We start from the raw sequence: 19364 nt of genomic DNA, 5'->3' as shown, positions 1-19364 counted from the left end.
CATTCCTTGACTCAGGATGAAGGTCAGGGTTACCACTGTTTTTAAGAAAATGTTCACTTTACCCTCATCTTCCTCTTAGTTAACTTTGTTACCATTTCACCATTTATATCTGAGGTGTATGTTTTCCCCTAAATAAGCAAAATCCCTTATTGTTGCTCTTGTGTTTACCAACACGGGCACCTATATTATCTTCTTGGGAAGCCTTGGATGTTTTCATGCCTGCCAAGTTTCTGAATAGATGATAGAACTCTGCAGTATTTTGAACTTCATCTTTCCTATTAAGCTGTTAGTTTCTGTTGTACGTTGTTTCCAGATACAAGGTTTGGAGGAGTTTTACATTAATTAGGCTAATGTCTTGAGGCACTTCATTGACCTGACAGATCATAGAAGTAGAGCAGTAGATATCCAGAGCTCTTTGCCCTTGTGGGTGCTGGTTGTGGGGTTGTGACATTGTGTGATCGGATTGGAGGAAGTACTGATTACTGTTTAGGAAGAGTGATCCCCCAAGAACTGATATAACATTGAGAATTGTACTCAGGGCAATAGGTAACATACAAGTAAATGGCACCAATAGGGTTGCTTTGTAAAGTAACAAGCAATTTAGTCAGAAATGGTTGCTGTGGTGAGGATTCTCTTTGGAGTTACTTGTTTTCAGCTGATTGAGATCTCCACAGTATACTGCTTTTCTTGCTCCATTACAACAATCAGCATGAAATAGTGTAACCAACATATCTACAGGTTTGCTTGTCTCCAAGCTATAGACATTAATCTGTTCTCCATTCTATGAATAACACTTGATGACTTTCAGTATCCAAATGTTGAAATTACTTACCAACATACTTATTCAGTCACTAACTGGTTCATGTATTAATGAACCCACTTGCCTAGCAATAGCTACTAAATGAAATGGAGGTAATTTGATAAACTTCCAATTATGTGGGAAGCTGATGCTTCTTAATTGGCTTTATTTTTCCATCCAAAATTACCCTGTTTGCTTGGGTCATTTGCATCTGGAAGACAAATGCTTGCTAGTCTTTTGGTTTTGAGAGAAAATTAAAGGTGATTTTTAGGAATATGATGACAGTGTATGGATTCTGGGTTAGAAGTAAAAAAATTAAAATGCTCTTAAGGATATTTAACCAAGGACTTACATTAGATAGTATTTTCATATCAATGGTAATGTCAATGCTCTATGAAAAATAGATGCTTCCTTTTCCATATTACCGTCCTGGTACTGGCAAGTGGCTACCCTCACTGGGATTTCATTTTCCAACTCTTTTGAATTTGTATGTGGTCATGAGGCTGGTTCTTATTAATGGATCATGAGCATAAGTTACTATATAATTCCCAGCCAACCTATTTAGGAAGTAAATATGCTTTCTAAAATCCCTTTTTCCCTTCAGCCAATGGGATGGAGATGACCAGAATATCTAAGGGATGGTGATGCCACAAGATGAGAGGAATCCAGCTCTCTGAATTATTATAAAAAAGAAATACACCAATCAAGCAAAACACCTGCTTTGAAGTATTACACTATTGAGGAAAAAAACACTTGTATCCACTAAACAACTAGCATTTGAGCTTTATTTGTGACAACAGCTCTTAATAACCTCATTAATATAAGCAAAGTATCCCATTGTGTAATTCATCCCCAATGAATTGTGAATAATTATCATCATAGCTACCCAACAGTAATAATATTATTTTACCAAATATTTCTACAAGAGCATACAGTCATTGTTTGTAGATTAAGGTTTCAGTGCACTTTTAGTTTTCCTTTTTTTTTTTCAGTGTGCTGATTGATACCCATCATAATACTTTTCCATTTTATTTTGTTTTATTTTATTTATTTTTATTTTAATTCCAGTGCAGTTAACATACAGTGTTATGTTAGTTTTAGGTGTACAACACAATGATTTAAAAATTCCTTCTATTACTCAGTGCTCCTGGGTAAGTGTACTCTTAATCCTCTTTATCTAATGCACCCATCCCCCCACTAACCTTCCCTCTGGTGACCATCAGTTTGTTCTCTATAGTTAAAAGCATGCTTTTTGGTTTGTCTCTTATATATTTCCCCTTTGTTTATTTGTTTTGTTTCTTACATTCTACATGTGAGTGAAATCATACAGTATGTGTCTTTCCCTGATAGACTCATTTCACTTAGCATTATACTCTCCATTCATGTTGTTCCATCCATGTTGTTGCAAATGGCAGGATTTTGGGTGATTAATATTCCATCGTGTATATGTACCATGACTTTTTTCCATTTATCTATCAATGGACACTTGGGCTGCTTCCATAATTGAACTATTGTAAATAATGCTGCAATAAACTTGGGAATGCACCTATGGCCTTTGAATTAGTGTTTTTCTCTTCTTTGGGTAAATACCCAGTAGTGTGATTAATTACTGGATCATATGGTAGTTCTGTTTTTAATTTTTTGAGGACCCTCCACAGTGACTGCACCAGTTTGCATTCTCACCAGCAACATAAGGGTTCTGTTTTTTCCACATTGTCCTCAACACTTGCTGTTTCTTGTGTTTTTGATTTTAGGCATTCTGACAAGAGTTGATTTTCATTTTTCTGATAATGAGTGATTTGAGCATCTTTTCATGTTTCTGTTGGCCATCTGGTTGTCTTCCTTGGAGAAATGTCCATGTCTTCTGCGCATTTATTTAAACTGAATTATTTGTTTTTTTTGGTGTTGAATTGTATAAGGTCTATATATATTTTGGATACTAACATTCTACCAGATATGTTATTTGCAAGTATCTTCTCCCATTCAGAAGTTGTCTTTTACTTCTGTTGGTTATTTCCTTTACTTTGAAAAAGCTTTTTATTTTGATGTAGTCACAATAGTTTATTTCTGCTTTGGTTTCCCTTGATTTAGGAAACATCTAGAAAAATGTTGCAATGGCTGATGTCAGAGAAGTTACTGCCTGTGCTCTCTTCTAGGATTTTTTTTTTTTTTTCTTCTAGGATTTTTTATGGTTTGAGGTCTTACATTTAGGTCTTTTAATCCATTTTGAGTTTATATTTGTGTATGGTATAAGAAAGTGGTCCAGTTTCATTCTTTTGCATTTAGCTCTCCAGTGTTGTCCCAACACTATTTGTTGACAAGATTGTCTTTTTTCCATTGCATATTCTTTCCTGCTTTGTCAGATTAATTGATAATCATGGGTTTCTTTTTCAGCTCTCTGTTCTGTTCCATTCATCTATTTGTCTGTTTTTGTGCCAGTACCATACTGTTTTGATTACTCCAACGTTGTAAAATAACGTGACATCTGGAACTATGATATTTGCCTTTTTATTTTCAACATTGTTTTGACTATTTGGGTCCTTCTATAATTCCATACAAATTTTAGGCTATTTTCTAGTTCTGTGAAAAATGCTGTTGGTATTTTGATAGCAGTTACATTAAATCTGCTAAAGATTGCTTTGGTAGTATGGGCATTCTAACAATTTTGTTCTTGTAATCCATGAGCATGGAATGTCTCTCCCTTTCTTTGTGTCATCATCAATCTCTTTCATCAGTGTTTTATAGTCTTCAGAGTACAGGCCTTTCACCTCTTTAAGTTTATTCCTAGATATTTTATTACTTTTGATGCAGTTATAACTGGGATTGGTTTCTTCATTTCTCTTTCTGTTGCTTTATTAGTGTATAGAAATGTAACACATATCTGCACATTGATTTTGTGCCCTGCAACCTTACTGAATTCATTTATCAGTTCTAGTAGTTTTTTGGTGGAGTCCTTAGAGTTTTTTTTTATATATAGTATCATGCATCTGCATATAGCGAAAACTTTATTTCTTCCTTATCAATTTGGATGCCTTTTATTTATTTTTCTTGTCTGATTGCTGGGGCTAGGACTTCTTTACTATGTTAAATAAAAATAGTGAGAGTAGACAATCTTGTCTTATTCCTGATCTCAGGGGAAAAGTGCTCAGTTTTTCCTCATTGAGTATGCTGTTTGCTGTGGGTTTTTCACATATGGCCTTTATTATGTTGAGTTTTATTCCCTCTGAACCTACTTTGCTGAGGGTTTTTATCATGAATGGATGTTGTCCTTTGTCAAATGCTTTTTCTGCATTTATTGAAATGACCTCATGGTTTGTATCCTTTGTCTTATGGATGTGATGTATCTTGTTGGTTGACTTGTGAATATTGAATAACCCTTGCAGCTAAGGAATAAATTCCACTTGATCATGGTGAATGATTTCTAATTTTTTTAAAAAAAGATTTTATTTATTATTAGAAAGAGAGAGAGTGCACAAGTCAGGGGAGGGGCAGAGGGAGAGGGTAGGGAGAAGCAGGCTTATCATTGAGCAGGAAGCCCAATGTGGGGCTCAATCTTGGGACTCTGAGATTATGACCTGAGCCAAAGGTGGATTCCCAATCAACTGAGCCACTCAGGCACTCCTGTTAATTACTTTTTTTTTTTTTTTTTAATGTACTGTTGGATTCTGTTTGCTAGTATTTTGTTGAGTTTTTTTCACCTATGTTCATTAAAGATATTGACCTGTAGTTCTCCCTTTTTATGGTGTCTTTATCTGATATTAATATCAGGGTAATGCTGGCCTCATAGAATGAATTTGGAAATTTTCATTCCTTTTACTTTTTGGAATTATTTGAGGAGAATAGGTATTAATTCTTCTTTAAATGTTTGGTAGAATTCCCTCTGTGAAATCGTCTGGTCATGGACTTTTGTCTGCTGAGGATTTTTTTTTGATTACTGATTTGATTTTACTACTAGTATTTCATCTGTTCAAATTTTCTGTTCTGTCCTACTTCAGTTTTGGTAGGTTATATGTTTTTTGGAATTTATCTGTTTCTTCTAAGTTGTCCAATTTGGTGACATATAATTTTTCATAATAATCTCTTAGAATTCTTATATTTCTTTGGTGTCAGCTATTTTTCATCTTTCATTTCTGATTTTTTTTTTTTTTTTAGTTCTCTCTCAATGTGACTTTGGCTAGAGATTTATCATTTCTGTTGAACTGTTCAAAGAAAAGTGCTTTTTTTTCTCTAATCTTTATTATTTTCTTCCTTCTGGCTTTGGATTTTGAATTTTATTTGTTCTCCTTTTCTAGCTTCTTTAGGGGTAAGGTTAAGTTGCTCATTTGAAATTTGTTTTGCTTCTTAAGGTGGGCCTCGATTGCTGTAAACTTCCCTCTTAGAACCACTTTTGGTGCATCCAAGAGATTTTGGATCATTGTGTTTCCCATTTTCATTTGCCTCCAAGTATTTTTTTATTTCTTTTTTGATTTTGTGGTTGACTCATTCATTCTTTAATAGATTGTTGTTTGACCTTCATGTGTTTGTGCTCTTTCCAGGTTTTTTCTTGTAGTTGCCTTCTGGTTTCATAGTGTTATGGTTAGAAGAGATGTGTGATGTGACTTTGATATTTTTGAATTTGTTGAGACTTGTTTTGTGACCTAATATGTGATCTATTCTGGAGAATGTTTGATGTGCATTTGAAAAGAATCTGTATTCTGTTTTTTTAGGATGGGATGTTCTGAATATATCTGTTAAATCTTTCTGGTCCCATGTGTCATTCAAAGCCATGGTTTCCTTATTGATTTTTCTGATTGATTGATTTAAGTAGGGTTTTAAAATCCCTTACTATCATTGTATCGCTGTCAATTAGTGCCTTTGTGTTTGCCATTAACTGTTTTATGTATTTGGGAGCTCCTTTATTGGGTGCATAAATATTTACAAGTGTTATATCTTGTTGGATTGTCCCCTTTATTATTATGCAATAATTTGTCTTTTGATACAGTCTTTATTTTTAAAGTCTATTTTTATCTAAGTATTGCTACACAACTTTCTTTTGACATCCATTTGCATCATAAATGTTCCTCTATTCCTTCACTTACAATCTGCAGGTATCATTGGGTCTGAAATAAGTCTCTTGTAGGCAGCATATAAATGGGTGTTTCTTTCTTTTTTTTTTTTTTTTGTCTTTTTAAATCCATTCTATCACCCTCTGTCTTTTGATTGGAATGTTTAGTCCATTTATAGTCAAAGTAATTATTGATAAGTATGTATTGCCATTTTATTACTTGTCCTGTGTTTGTTTTTGTAGTTTTTCTCTGATCTTCTCTTCTCTTTTTCACAGTTTGTTGGCTTTCTTTAATGATATACTTGGATTAATTTCTCTTTATTTTTTCATAGGTACTACTGGTGTTTGAGTTGTTGTTACCATTAGGTTTGTATATAACATCGTCTGCACATAGCAGTCTATGTTAAGTGGATGGTTGTTCAAATTTAAAACCATTCTTTACTTCTTTCCTCTCCATAATTTAGATATATGGTGTTATACTTTGCATCCCTTTATATTGTGAGTCTTTTGACTTATTTTTTAGATAAATTTAATTTTGCTACTTTTGTGATTCCTACTTTTCTTACTCTGACTTATGATTTTCCCTTTCCACTCAGAGTCCCCTTTAACACTTTTGTAGGTCTGATTTTGTGGTCATGAACTCCTTTAACTTTTGTTTGTGTGGGAAAGTCTTCATCTTGCCTTCTATTCTGAATGATAGCCTTGCTGGATAAAGCTTGGATGCAGATTTTTCCCATTCAATACTTTGAATATAGCATGACACTCTCTTCTGTTCAATGGCAAGTTTTTGCTAAAAATCCACGCATGGCATTTTGGGGTTTCCCTTGTATATAACTGTCTTTTTTTCTCTTGCTGCTTTTAAAATTCTTTATTACTGCTTTTGCCATTTTAATTACTATGTTTCTTGGTGAGGACCTCCTTGGGTGGTTTTGTTGGGAGATCTCTATGCTTCCTGTATCTTACTTTGTTTCCTTCTTCAGATTCAGGATATTTTCAGCTATTTTTTCAAATGAGTTTTCTGTCCCTTTTTCTCTCTTCTGCTTCCGGTATCCCTATGATGAAAATGTTATTTTGCCTGATGGAATCACTGAATTCCCTAAGACTGTTCTCAATTTGCATATATATTTCTCTCACCTGCTCAGCTTGATTGCTTTCCATTACTCCGACCTCCAGGTCACTGATTCATTTTTCTGCTTTCTGTAATGTTCTATTTAATACATCTAGTATACTTTTAATTTCAATTATTGTGTTGCTCATCTCTGATTTGTTCTTGTTCATCTTGTTAAGGATCTCACTGATGTTCTCCATTTTTCTCAAGTCCAGTGAGAGTGTCTTTATGATCATTACTTTAAATTATTTAACAGGGTGCCTTTGTAGCTCGGTTGAGTGTCTGCCTTTAGCTCAGGTCACGATCCAGGGCCCTAAAATTGAGCCCTGCATCAGGTTCCCTGCTCAGTGGAGAATCTTCTTCTCCCTCTCCCAACCCCCCTGCTTGTGTGCTCATTCTCTCTCTGTGTCACATAAATAAATAAATAAATAAATAAATAAATAAATAAATAAATAAATAAATAAATCTTGAAAAATAAATTGTCCTGTTCTTTCATTTGGGTCATATCCTCTATGTCCTTATTTTGTCTAACTCTCTGTTTCTGTCTTTTAGGATAGTTAGCTATGTTTTTGCTCCTGAAATTAGCGGGCGAGGTGTGCAGTTTTAAGGTGTGTGTCGGTCTTCTTTTTTTTTTTTTTAAAGGTTTTATTTACTCATTCATGAAAGACACAGAGAGAGAGGCAAAGACGTAGGCAGAGGGAGAAGCAGGCCCCCCGCAAGGAGCCTGATGTGGGACTTGATCCCAGAATGCTGGGATCGCGCCCTGAGCCGAAGGCAGATGCTCAACCGCTGAGCCACGCAGGCGTCCCTGGTCTTCTACAGAAGATGTGCTGCTGCTGCTGCTGCTGCTGCTGCTGCTGCTGAGACTGTGCCCCCCACAGCTGATCTGCATTATTAAAACTATGTGCTAACAAGGTGTATGAGTCCTTTGTGGGAGGTGACTAGCCACTGACACCAAACCAAGGTCCTTTGCAAAGTACACAGTGGGGTGACACAATGTTAGCAAAGTTTGAACTGGTTTTCTAGGGGAGGGGTCCTACAGTGCCAGGACTGAGGCAGGCCCAGCTGGAGGGGCAGGGCCTGGTGTAAGTAAATTAAGTAGTGAATTCTGGAGCTGTGCTAGTTCCCACAGGTAGCTGTGTGAAGTTGTGAAGAGGAGTGGCATCTCCTTTGTTCTTGGAGAAGTCCCTGAGGGAACCATGTGTCTTCAGAACTTGCTCTAAGATTAGTAAATAACACTCCCTCCCTTATGCCCTAGGAATTTTTTTTCCCTAGGAATTTTTTTAAACTGGTGGTTCTATGCTTTATCTCCATGAGCTCTTTTTCTTGTCTCCTTAAGGAGGGCTGATACTCTATTTCCTATTGTCCTCCAGGCTCTTTCCAAACCAAGCCTAGTGATTATTAATGTTCAGGCTTTAAGTCTCCTTGGTTGTAAGAATTCATCAAATTCAGCCTCTATGGTTTGCAGAGCCAAATGTTACGGAGACTGATCCCTGCATAGGCACCCTGGGGTAAGGGTCTGTTTCTCTCTCCTCTCCACACCCATTTGTCCCTCCCTCCCATGAAAAGTCTCACCTGTTCTTTTAGCTCCTCACAGCGTCTTTGTCCTTCCTACCCTCTTGAATGTGGCCTCTTCCCTACATTATGTTGTGACATTTGTTCTGCCAGTGTTCGGGTCATTTTCTAGGTTATTTACACTGATATGAGTGTTACCTAGTTGTTTTTGTGGAGTGAGGTGAGCTTAGGTCCTCCTACTACACCATCTCCCCCACAGTCTTTTCCTGTTTGTTTGTTTTAATTTTTCTTTATTTATGATAGTCACAGAGAGAGAGAGGGAGAGAGCCAGAGACACAGGCAGAGGGAGAAGCAGGCTCCATGCACTGGGAGCCCGACGTGGGACTCGATCCCGGGTCTCCAGGATCGCGCCCTGGGCCAAAGGCAGGCGCCAAACCGCTGCGCCACCCAGGGATCCCTCCTGTTTGTTTTATGATAGAAGTGGTGTTCTGAAGTCTTCTTTTTATTATGTTACTAATTCTTTGACTCTTTCCTGATATTCCCCATTATTTCAGAATAAATTGACCATTGATACTGTAGTCAGTCCTCATTATTTGCTGATTTCATATTTGAGAATTCACCTATTCACCGAAATTTATTTGTAACCCCAAAATCAATACTTGCAGGGCTTCATAGTCATTTTCAGACGTGTGGAAAGGGAAGAAAAGATATGAATCACCTAAAGCACACATTCACAGCTATAGTGGAGCAAGGTGATGCTCTGTCTTCATGCTCCAGCTCTCCTAAATGATGACCAGAGGAATGGAGACATCCGGTAGGGGGCAGGAGTGAAAGAAGCTCCTGCTCTCAGTCCATTGCCAGCATTTGAACCCAATTCTAACATGTTAGTGGGGTGCCTGAGGCAAGTCGTTTAACACCCCTGAACCGTGTTTACTATTTTGTAGCATGAAAATAGAAGCTGTCTATATGAGTTGTTTTAGGATTTAAGAATGTAATCAGTATGATAAATGTATATCAACATCAATTATATCAACAGAAATAGTTCAGTATTGCCAATATAACAAATTTATAGACCATAATTTCCTCAACTGATGAAAACGGTGCATCTTGCTTTTCTTAGTTTCTGTTAGTGTGTGTTGATTTGTTTCTCTGGATAATTAAATATAACTCTTTTGTTATTGAAGCACAGTCATTGGGGCACCTGGATGGCAAGGTCAGTTAAGCATCCAACTCTTGGTTTTGACTCAGCATCATGATCTGAAGGTCGTGAGATCGAGCCGATCTCAAGGCTCTATACTCAGTGCAGAGTATTTTTCTGTTCCTCTTCCTCTGCCCCTCCTGCTTGTGCTCTCGCTGTCTTTCTCGCTCTAAATCTTTAAATAAATAAATAAATAAATAAACAAACCCAGTCTAATAATTACTGATCTTATATTGGGATAATAATGAACCTTTTGTGTAAATTTATAAAAATTGTACCCTTCAGAGTACAAATATCTTAGGAAAGAAATATCTTTCTTAAGTGCCTCCTTTGTTTGTTCTTTACTTGGTTAGTTTCTACTTAATTTTCAGGGGTCCAGCTAAGGCCTCATCCTCTCTAGGATATCTTTCTTAATTCTCAGTGCCTCCACTGAGTGTTCATCTTTGCATATATTATATAAACATTACATCATGTATTAGCTGACTGCAAACTTGTTTAAATTAGTGCTGTGCTTTTCAATTTCCTGGCTCCTGACATAGTTTATGACACAGAGAAATTCAACAGATGATTCTTGTGCTGATCTAAAATAAGGATGTTAAAATATAATTTCAAATATTTTTGGTTAAGAAATTGATGGTATCAACCTACAGATAAGATACTATTTCAAGAAGCAATATGTTTATTTGGGATGAAATACTTGCAGTTTGGGGTACACAGATAGAACCCCAAATATATTAGGAGGTAAACTTTTTTATGGGGAAGAAAAAAGGTAAGCTTGTTTGTTTTTTTTTTAAAGATTTATTTATGAGAGAGAGCGAGAGAGTTAGTGCGCATGAACCCAAAGGGGTAGAGCAGAAGGAGAGAGAATCTCCAGCCGACTTCCCCACCTAGCATAAAGCCTGACATGGGGTTCAGTCCCACGACCCTGATATGACCTGAGCCAAAATCAAGAGTCAGATGCTTTACTGACTGAACCACCCAGGTGCCCCAAGCTGTTTTTAAGAAGAGTTCATTGGTGCTGACAAGGATGCCTAGATTTGTACTTCATTGATTGGTCAGGGGTAATGGTCACTAGACAAAAGTTCACTTTCATCAGTCTTTCTCTTTCTTGCTGACTTTTAAAATGTTGGCAGTTTGGCCCTGTTCAGAGGTTTAGAAAACAGGATGTGCAAGGCAGTTCCTCTGAAATGGCTGCTCCAGCTCTGTTTTAAAAATGGCTCTACTTATATATCATTTTTTGCAATGGGAGTTACTTCAAAGTGTATTACTTTTTCCAGCAGGGATAGGTACTTTTTTGTAAGCTAGCTTTTCTTAGGAAGTTTTATACCTCCACCATACACGAAGTTATAAAAGAATGAGTGTGGGTTTTAAGATTTTTGGACAAATCTATCATTTGTTTTAAAAAATTAGCTTGAATGGGATCCCTGGGTGGCGCAGCGGTTTGGCGCCTGCCTTTGGCCCAGGGCGCGATCCTGGAGACCCGGGATCGAATCCCACATCAGGCTCCCGGTGCATGGAGCCTGCTTCTCCCTCCGCCTGTGTCTCTGCCTCTCTCTCTCTCTCTGTGACTATCATAAATAAATAAAAAATTAAAAAAAAAATTAGCTTGAATGTACCCATCAAGAATCATTGAAGATAGCTTTGTACTTCAAGAATACCTATTTTTCTTTGTGAATTTAGCATTTCAGTACTCTAGTCTCAGATCTCTAAGAACAGTTTGTGAAAATAAAAAACTCCCCCATATGTTTAAATATTTTCTTGTTACTCCAGTGATATTTTTGGGGAGGCAATTGATGTGACACTCACATAAAATAACATAAAGTAAGAAATGCCCACTAGAATGTCATTTGGCTTTAATAAATCATGATGCAGTGTACATTAAATATGTGAGGAAATTTAGATGTTCAGTACAGCATAATTAAATACATTTACTAACAAAACTTTGTTTTGGCATGCAATGACATTTTTGTTTGTGATATAAAGTTAAAGTGATTTAGCTTTTATTTTATAAATAAAATCAAATTATAAATGATAAAATAATAATACCCAAAAGATGTGGAAACATTTGCTACATAAAGTGAGAAAAAAAGCAATAGTTAATAATATGGAGTACTGAGTGTTATTTACATGGAGCCTGAGAGCAGAGATACAAGGGAATGATTCCTTGTTCTTTCACAAAGAGGGTAAATGTTGCCATTTGCATGGCATTCCAATTTCATATTTAAACTGCTTTAAGCCATATATATTTAAAATAGAAGCAAAGGAAATCTTATAAGCAATTCTTTAGAAAATTGTAAATATCATGAAATGTCACCAAAACATAATTTTACATATATAAATTTAATTCTAGGTAGGTAAATTTATAGAGAGAATAAAAATAATAATTACATTTATCAGTACTCCAATGTGCCAGAAACTATTCTAGGAGCTATTCATGGGTTACTTCTCAGTTTCTTAGCCACCTTGATAGAGGATATTATTCTCAAACAATGAAGTACAGGTGAATACTTCTACCACAGAGTTTTAGTTTCACATTCTATGTTTGCGAGCAGTATTAGCCTTTTAATAAAGGCTCAAGGCATTTCTAGCTGTGTATAATTCACAAGGTTTGCCTGATAATTGAAGTGAAAGATGGGAACAAACTTGAATGTAAAAGAGCGTTTTTATTTATTCATTATTTCTCTTTGATCCTCATAGTAATAAGTTACTTTAAATTATAGAACTAAGTTCACACTACACTTTTCTATCTCATGTTTTTAGCTGACTACAAACTTAGCTCATCACTTGCTTCTAGCTTGAAATTATTGTCATTTCTTATTGTTTTATATTTTGGCAGAATCAGTCAGAAGACTATCAGCCTAGCAGAAAGATATGACCAATTGCTTTCAAAATAAATGATACTAGACTGAATCAAGAAAGAAGAACGTTCATTAAAACTGTAGAAAAAAAACCCTCATCAGTCTCTCCCTATTGCTCTTGACAATGCCTGAGAGAGAGTTATATATTATTTTTAGTTTCAGAGCCAACCAATCTCTTTTAACTTAGACTGCAGGATGAAGAGAGTAATAACATTTTCAGATAGCTTGTAAGTTTAATGTGAGTGAGCTGAATTATTTCTTTCTTTTAGAAATTGTTGTCCTGTTCTTTTCTTTGGGCTGATTTCATCAGAATTAACAGAGAAAAAAATTTTACTATGTATTCTGGGCCTGTAGATTCACCTGCTCTTAATTAATAAGGTATGTGAACTAATGTCATAATAAAGCAAAGCTGACTCTGATTTTTATTCAACTTTTTAAAGTATCAGAAGGACCATTGCAATGTAATTTTTCTGGTAAAATTGATCAAGGCTACTCTTTTACTACTTAGATTATTTCTAAAGAGTTGAAAATATCCAGTGCAATTAAATATTTAGAATATTAACTTTTTACTGTATTTCCTTTGGATTCACTTGAAAATGTATTAGGGGAAAAAAATTAAGCAGAGGATTTCATTCAACAGTTTTCATTTTGTTTTTCAAAGTACGTTAGTGCTGAAAAAACAAAATGAGTATGATACTATGTTCCAGTGACCAGACATAAAGTAAAGAACATTTCAAAATATTGACTAGTAATATATCAGAAAATATCTAAATACATAGATTGGATATTGGAACTAAATACATAGAGAGTCAACATTCAAGTTCCAAGTTAGATTTCAGTGATGACAAATACCTGCTTCTCTTTCAATTGTCCACTCTGGGCACAACTGCCACTTGTCTCACTTCATCACCATGATCTGTTCTTTTTTTATGGGTACTTGGCTTTTATTCAAAGCAGCTGAGTCTCTTTTGCATGTAAGTGGCAACTATTCTAAAGCTGTTGACACAGGAAGAAAGTGTGTGATGGTGGGTAGAGCTCAAAGAAACTTGAAAACTAATATTCAAATGAGGAAAATAGGAAAACTATGGGATGCCCATGAAGGTATGAAATGCCATTTGCAAGGTTCAGAGCATTTATCATGGGTTTAATCTGAACATCAGTTTTTTCCATGCACTTAATGTCCAAACTTTCAACAAGAGGCATTGCATAAAGAAAATAACAAATTCAGTTCTATATATTATATTCCACAAATGAAGAAACGCCACATAGTGATTTGGGGAATTATTGCTATCAATTATATGTTAAAATTATATTAATATCCACATCATCTGGCCATTACTATGGATAGAGAAATAAATGATTTTCTGGAACATATCATTATTTATCTAATAGTTTTGTGAATTCCAGAGTCACGCTAAGGGAAAAAAAAAAACTTACACTTTCAGGTAACTTCCATGAGAAATCTAGGACTCTAATAAGAGTTTAAGATACATTTTTTTTTCTCTTTTTAATACCTTTATTCTCAAAAATATATTAATTCCTTTGAGTAGCTAGAATAGCAGAACTACCACATTGATTACAATGCAGAAAAGGTTTTGTTTAAAACAGGAGTGGGCATTTCCCTGCTGGTGTAGTTGCTGCCCTGGGCTCTTCTTGCATACTCCCTGCAGTTCCCTGCACTGCTGTCTTCCCTTTGCCTGCCTTCTCACCTTTTCTTCTCCTTCTTCTCTGTAGTCCTTTTCCACCCTTTGCATCTTTTCTCCCTTTTACTTTCTGCTCATTCTTTAATTTCTTATTCTTTTTTCTCTTCTTATCTCTTCATTTCTTTCTCTTCCCTTTCTTTCTGTCTTCCCTTCCCGTTTTCCTTATCTTATATTTGGGCCACATTTTTTCTCTTTCTTTAGTGGCCACCCTTGATGCCTCTTTTTTTTCTTTTTCATTTTTCCTCATATATGGAATCCATACATGAAGCAACAGAAATTCAGAAAGGCTAAGATAGTTCCTGCCTTGAAGGTAACGTTCTATGAGATGGAAAAGAAAGCTATGAATGAAAACCTCTGCAGTGCAAAACCTGTCCTCTCTGGTGAGCTCTTTGAGGGTAGAGATGGAGTCTTAATTCATTTCTGTAACTGTGTTGCCTGTAGTGCCCAGCCAGTGCTGTGGACACTGTCATACTCTACCTGGATCCCCGAGTCTTCTCTGTGGCACCCACCCTCTCTCCATGAGTGGGTGTTACCTGCTGCATTCTCAGGAAGACCACCTTTGGCCAATCTAGTCCTTATGCCCTCCAAATCATGGATGTTCCAGTTGCCTTAAGGGGGTACTAGAATCCAAGTTTAAATGTGAAGTTATTTTTTTAATAGAATTTTATTTATTCATGAGGGACACAGAGACAGAGAGAGAGGCAGAGACACAGGCAGAGGGAGAAGCAGGCTCCATGCAGGGAGCCGGACGCGGGACTCGATCCACGGTCTTCAGTATCAGGCCCTGGGCTGAAGGTGGTGCTAAACCGCTGAGCCACTGGGGCTGCCCTGAAGTTCTGTTTTGAACATGAGGAATGACCATGTAAATTTTAATTGTCAGCTCTTATGCATCGACTCTCACAAAATTCGTTTCATTATAGGGATCTAACATGTGCTTTGGACCCTGGCTGTTGTCTTTGTCTGTACATTGCTATCAGATAGGAAGTTGTTGCTGTAGAAAGTGAGGGATATTTGGATGAGACATCCAAATTTCTGTGGAACTAGGCCTAAGCTCCACTCCAGCTGACACCACATCCTTGCTTTGTGCCTTCCCCAGCCCTGCTCTCCTCACTCCTTTTCTTGGGAGTACTGCTTCCCTTCCCCTCAGTCTGTGCCTCAGGGTCAGGTTCTCCTTTTTTTTTTTTTCCTTCTTTTCTCCCTTTTCTCGCTATATTACTCCCTTTAGAGTACCCCCCCTGGAGGCATACCACATGTATGCCGTTAAGTATTGAATGAATGACTGGAACATGATATTACAAAGGAAGGATTAGAGAAAGCCTCACAGAGGTAGCCGTCTTTGAACTGGGTATGAGTTTTCCTATCCGGCCTCTTTTTCTGTTCTCTCTTCTGTATTCAGAAACTGAACCAGTAAAGCAATTTCAGAAGATCTGCAATACATTTTTTCCATCTAAAAATTTAGCATGCTTTAAGTTATAGAAAAATTTAGTGGAAAGTAGCGAGTTCCCATATCTCCACCTCTTCCCAAATTTCTCCTATTATTAGCATCTTGGATTCTTGAGCATTTGTTATCATTCATGAGCCATTATTGATATATTTTTATTAACTAAAACCCATACCTTACAGAAAGCCTCACTCTTTTGTTGTGCATTCAGTGGGCTTTGTAAATGTATAATAACATATCTACTGGGACAACATGGGACAGAATAATTTCATTGCCCCCAAAAACCTTTGTATTCCATCTGTTCATTCCTTCATTTCTCCATCTAAACTTATTAGGCAACCACTGATCTCTTTGCTGTCTCTATAGTTTGCCTTTTTCAGAATGTCCTATAGTTGGAATTATACAGTATATATGTACCTTTTCAAATTGGCTTCTTTCACTTAGCAATAACCATTTATGGTTCCTCCATGATTTTTTATAACTTAGCATCTCATTTCTTTTTGTTGCTGAATAGTACTTCAATGTATGGATCTGCCTCTGTTTTGTAACCTTTCATTTGCTGAAAGCACCTTGATTGATTCCAAGTTTTAGTAATTATGAATAAAGCTGCTATAAACATCCATGTGCAGGTTTTTGTGTGGACATAAATTTTCAAGTTATTTGGATAAATGCCAAGGAGTGTGATTGCTGGATTGTACAGTAAGAGTATGTTTAGTTTTGTAGGAGATTTCCAAACTGTCTTCCAGAGTATCTACCATTTTGCATTCCCATGAGCAATGAATGAGAATTCCTGATGCTCCACATTTTTGACAGCATTTGTGATTGTTAGTGTTTTGGATTTTAACCATTCTAATGGGAGTAGAGTGGTATCTTATTTCAATTTACAGTTCTTTAATGACTTATGATGTTGAACATCTTTTCAAATGAATTTGCCATCTGTAAATATTTTTTGGTGAGGTGTCTGTTCAGATCATTTACCCATTTTTTTAAATTGAGTTGATTTCTTATTTTTGAGTTTTAAAAATTCTTTAAATATTTTAGATACTAGCCTCAATAGATATGTTTTGCAAATATTTTCTCCTAGTCTGTGGTGTGTCTTTTTAATTTCTTTTTTTAAAAGATTTTATTTATTTATTCATAAGAGACACAGAGATAGAGAGGCAGAGACATAGGCAGAGAGAGAAGCAGGCTCCATGCATGGAGCCCTATGTGGGACTCGATCCCAGAACCCCAGGATCATGCCCTGAGCAGGAAGGCAGACGCTTAACAGCTGAGCCACCCAAGTGTCCCTCTTTTTATTTCTTTGTCTTTCTTTGAGCAGATTTTTTTAATTTTAATGACATCCAATTTACAGTATTTTTTTTCATGGTTCATGCTTTTGGTGTTGTATCAAAAAAAGTAATCACCAACAGCAAACCCAGAGTCACCTAGATTTTCTCTTATGTCATTTTATAGGAGTTTTATTGTTTTTGCATTTCATATTTAGGTCTGTAATCTATTTTGAGTTAATGGTTAAAGTTTGTGAATGGTATAAATGTATTCGAGATTTTTTTTTTTTTTTTTTTGCATGTGGATGTCCATTTGTTTGAATACCATTTGTGGAAAAGAGTTTGGATTGCCTTTGCTCCTTTGTCAAAGATCAGGTGACTGTACTTGTGTCAGTGTATGCCTGTGATTTCTGTTCTGTATCATTAATGGATTTCTCTATTCTTTTGTTAGTACACATTGTCATGATTATTGTAGCATTATAATAGATCTTAAAGTCTGTTGCTGTTCATCTCATTCACTATTGTGATTCTTTTTTTAAAGACATATTTATTGAGTGCAAATCATATATTCTAGGGATACAGCAGCGATTAGAATAGATAAAAAAACTTACACTCATGGAGTTTACTTTTTAGTGGGGATACTGTGTGTACATACACATATAGATAATGTTAAATAATAATGCATGCATGAAAATACAAAAGTAAAGGCATATTGCAGATTATAAAACTCCTGATTGAACGTTAGTATATAAAAACATGTTTGTGTACACATAGGCATGTGTATTTGAAAGTGAAAAAGTTATGTACTTGACTGTTTTCAGCAGAGGATACCTTTACCAAACCCTAATTTCATAATGACCACTAATAATTATCTTTTTTTCAATTCTAGTCTTTTCCTTGATTTTTCAGTATTTTATTCAGAAAGAATATTGAGGCATATTGCAGTGTGGGATATTACCTAGAAAAATGTTTGCTGTAGAATGAATGATTAGAAGGGATTTTTAAAGAGCAAAATAGTGGAAAGCTGTTCATAAGAATGCAGGGATAAGAGCAGATGTTTGGGATGTTTGGTGATGGACCTAACACAGATAATTTGGCCCTGTATCCCAGGAAAGCCATAAGGAGTGTGCTGATAAGATTCAGCAATAGGCAGGGAATCATTTTAGTGATGTTAAGGTTTAATATCAAGAAAGCTAGTGTTGGGCTAATCCACTTGTGAGTCCTGAAACAAAATAAATAAATATTGGCAAAATAAGAGAAAAATTAAATGACTAATGATGTCACTATAGGAATAAAGAGAAAATCATCTTTTTTTGTAAGGTATTGTATAAAAGTAGAATGGCAAAATTTGATGAGACTCTCATTTTGGAAATTGATGATAAGTCTGTTTATTTGGTAATCTAAAGTTACAGTAAGTTGCAAATGAGCTACTTTGTAGTTGTCACATTTAATTTGAGATGAAGGGGAAACTAATAATGTATATTTTTTGGAAGGTTATGTAGACTTGGGGAACCCTGTTTATACTAAATCATCAGAAATTAATGAACTATGCCTATGCTTCATCTGGTTCAGAGCTCAGGATAATGTCTTAGCCTGCTCAATACAATCTGTGAAAAATATAAGCACTTACATCAATTATGTGAACAGAGAAAACTGAGTAATGAAGTCATTTTCATGGCATTTCCATGTTTTCTTTCAACTGCTAGATACCTGAGTTTTTTATTTGTTTATGTTTTGTTTTCAGTGTTCAATTTTAGGCATGAGAAAGTAATACATATATTATTGTATATTTCTCTCAAATTCTGCATTGCAAAAACCTATATAAATATATGAATCAGAGCAATTTTATGTCCATTTTGAAGCATAGACAGTTATCTTCAGTGAAGTAACAAAACGTATTATTGGGTTATCAATAATTTGTTACTACATAATATTAAGTTTAAGAACCACTATTAAAGGAGACTTGAATATTCTTTTCTATCGATAGTTGAAGTTAGCTTTGAGGTAGAAAATTACAAGAAATCCTAGGGTCTCTCACAAAGAAGAGGCAATCAGGGAACAAAAGTTATTGACTTCTGTGCCTATAATATTCCAAGCACCAGGATGATTTTTTTGGATCATTCTTATTACATGAATTATCTAAGTAATCCTAACAGCAATCCTATGAAGTATATGTTAATATCCACATTTATCAGATGAGAGGATTTGAGACCTATAGTATTAAAAAGATATTGCTGAAATACTCTTAGCAACTTAAAATAAGTTTTACGGGGGCATCTGGGTGGCTCAGTCAGTTAACCATCTGACTTCGGCTTAGATCATGATCTCAGGGTCCTGGGGTCAGGGTCCCCTATTGGCCCCGCATAGAGATCCACACTCAGCAGGGAGTTTGTCCTTCTCCCTTTACCTCTGCCCGACCCCCCACTCCTG

General features: G+C 35.8%; 1 protein-coding gene across 1 annotated transcript in view; it reads left to right on the top strand.

Annotated features, from left to right (window-relative positions):
* Positions 1-19364, top strand: part of GALNTL6 (polypeptide N-acetylgalactosaminyltransferase like 6) — a 1140566-nt gene that overhangs the window by 36710 nt on the left and 1084492 nt on the right. The gene's annotated exons all lie outside the window — the stretch shown is intronic.

Source organism: Vulpes lagopus, chromosome 8 (genome assembly GCF_018345385.1).
Source record: "Vulpes lagopus strain Blue_001 chromosome 8, ASM1834538v1, whole genome shotgun sequence".
NCBI classification, from domain to species: domain Eukaryota; kingdom Metazoa; phylum Chordata; class Mammalia; order Carnivora; family Canidae; genus Vulpes; species Vulpes lagopus.
The sequence above is the reverse complement of the archived record's forward strand: the minus strand, read 5'-3'. Positions and strand labels throughout refer to the sequence as shown.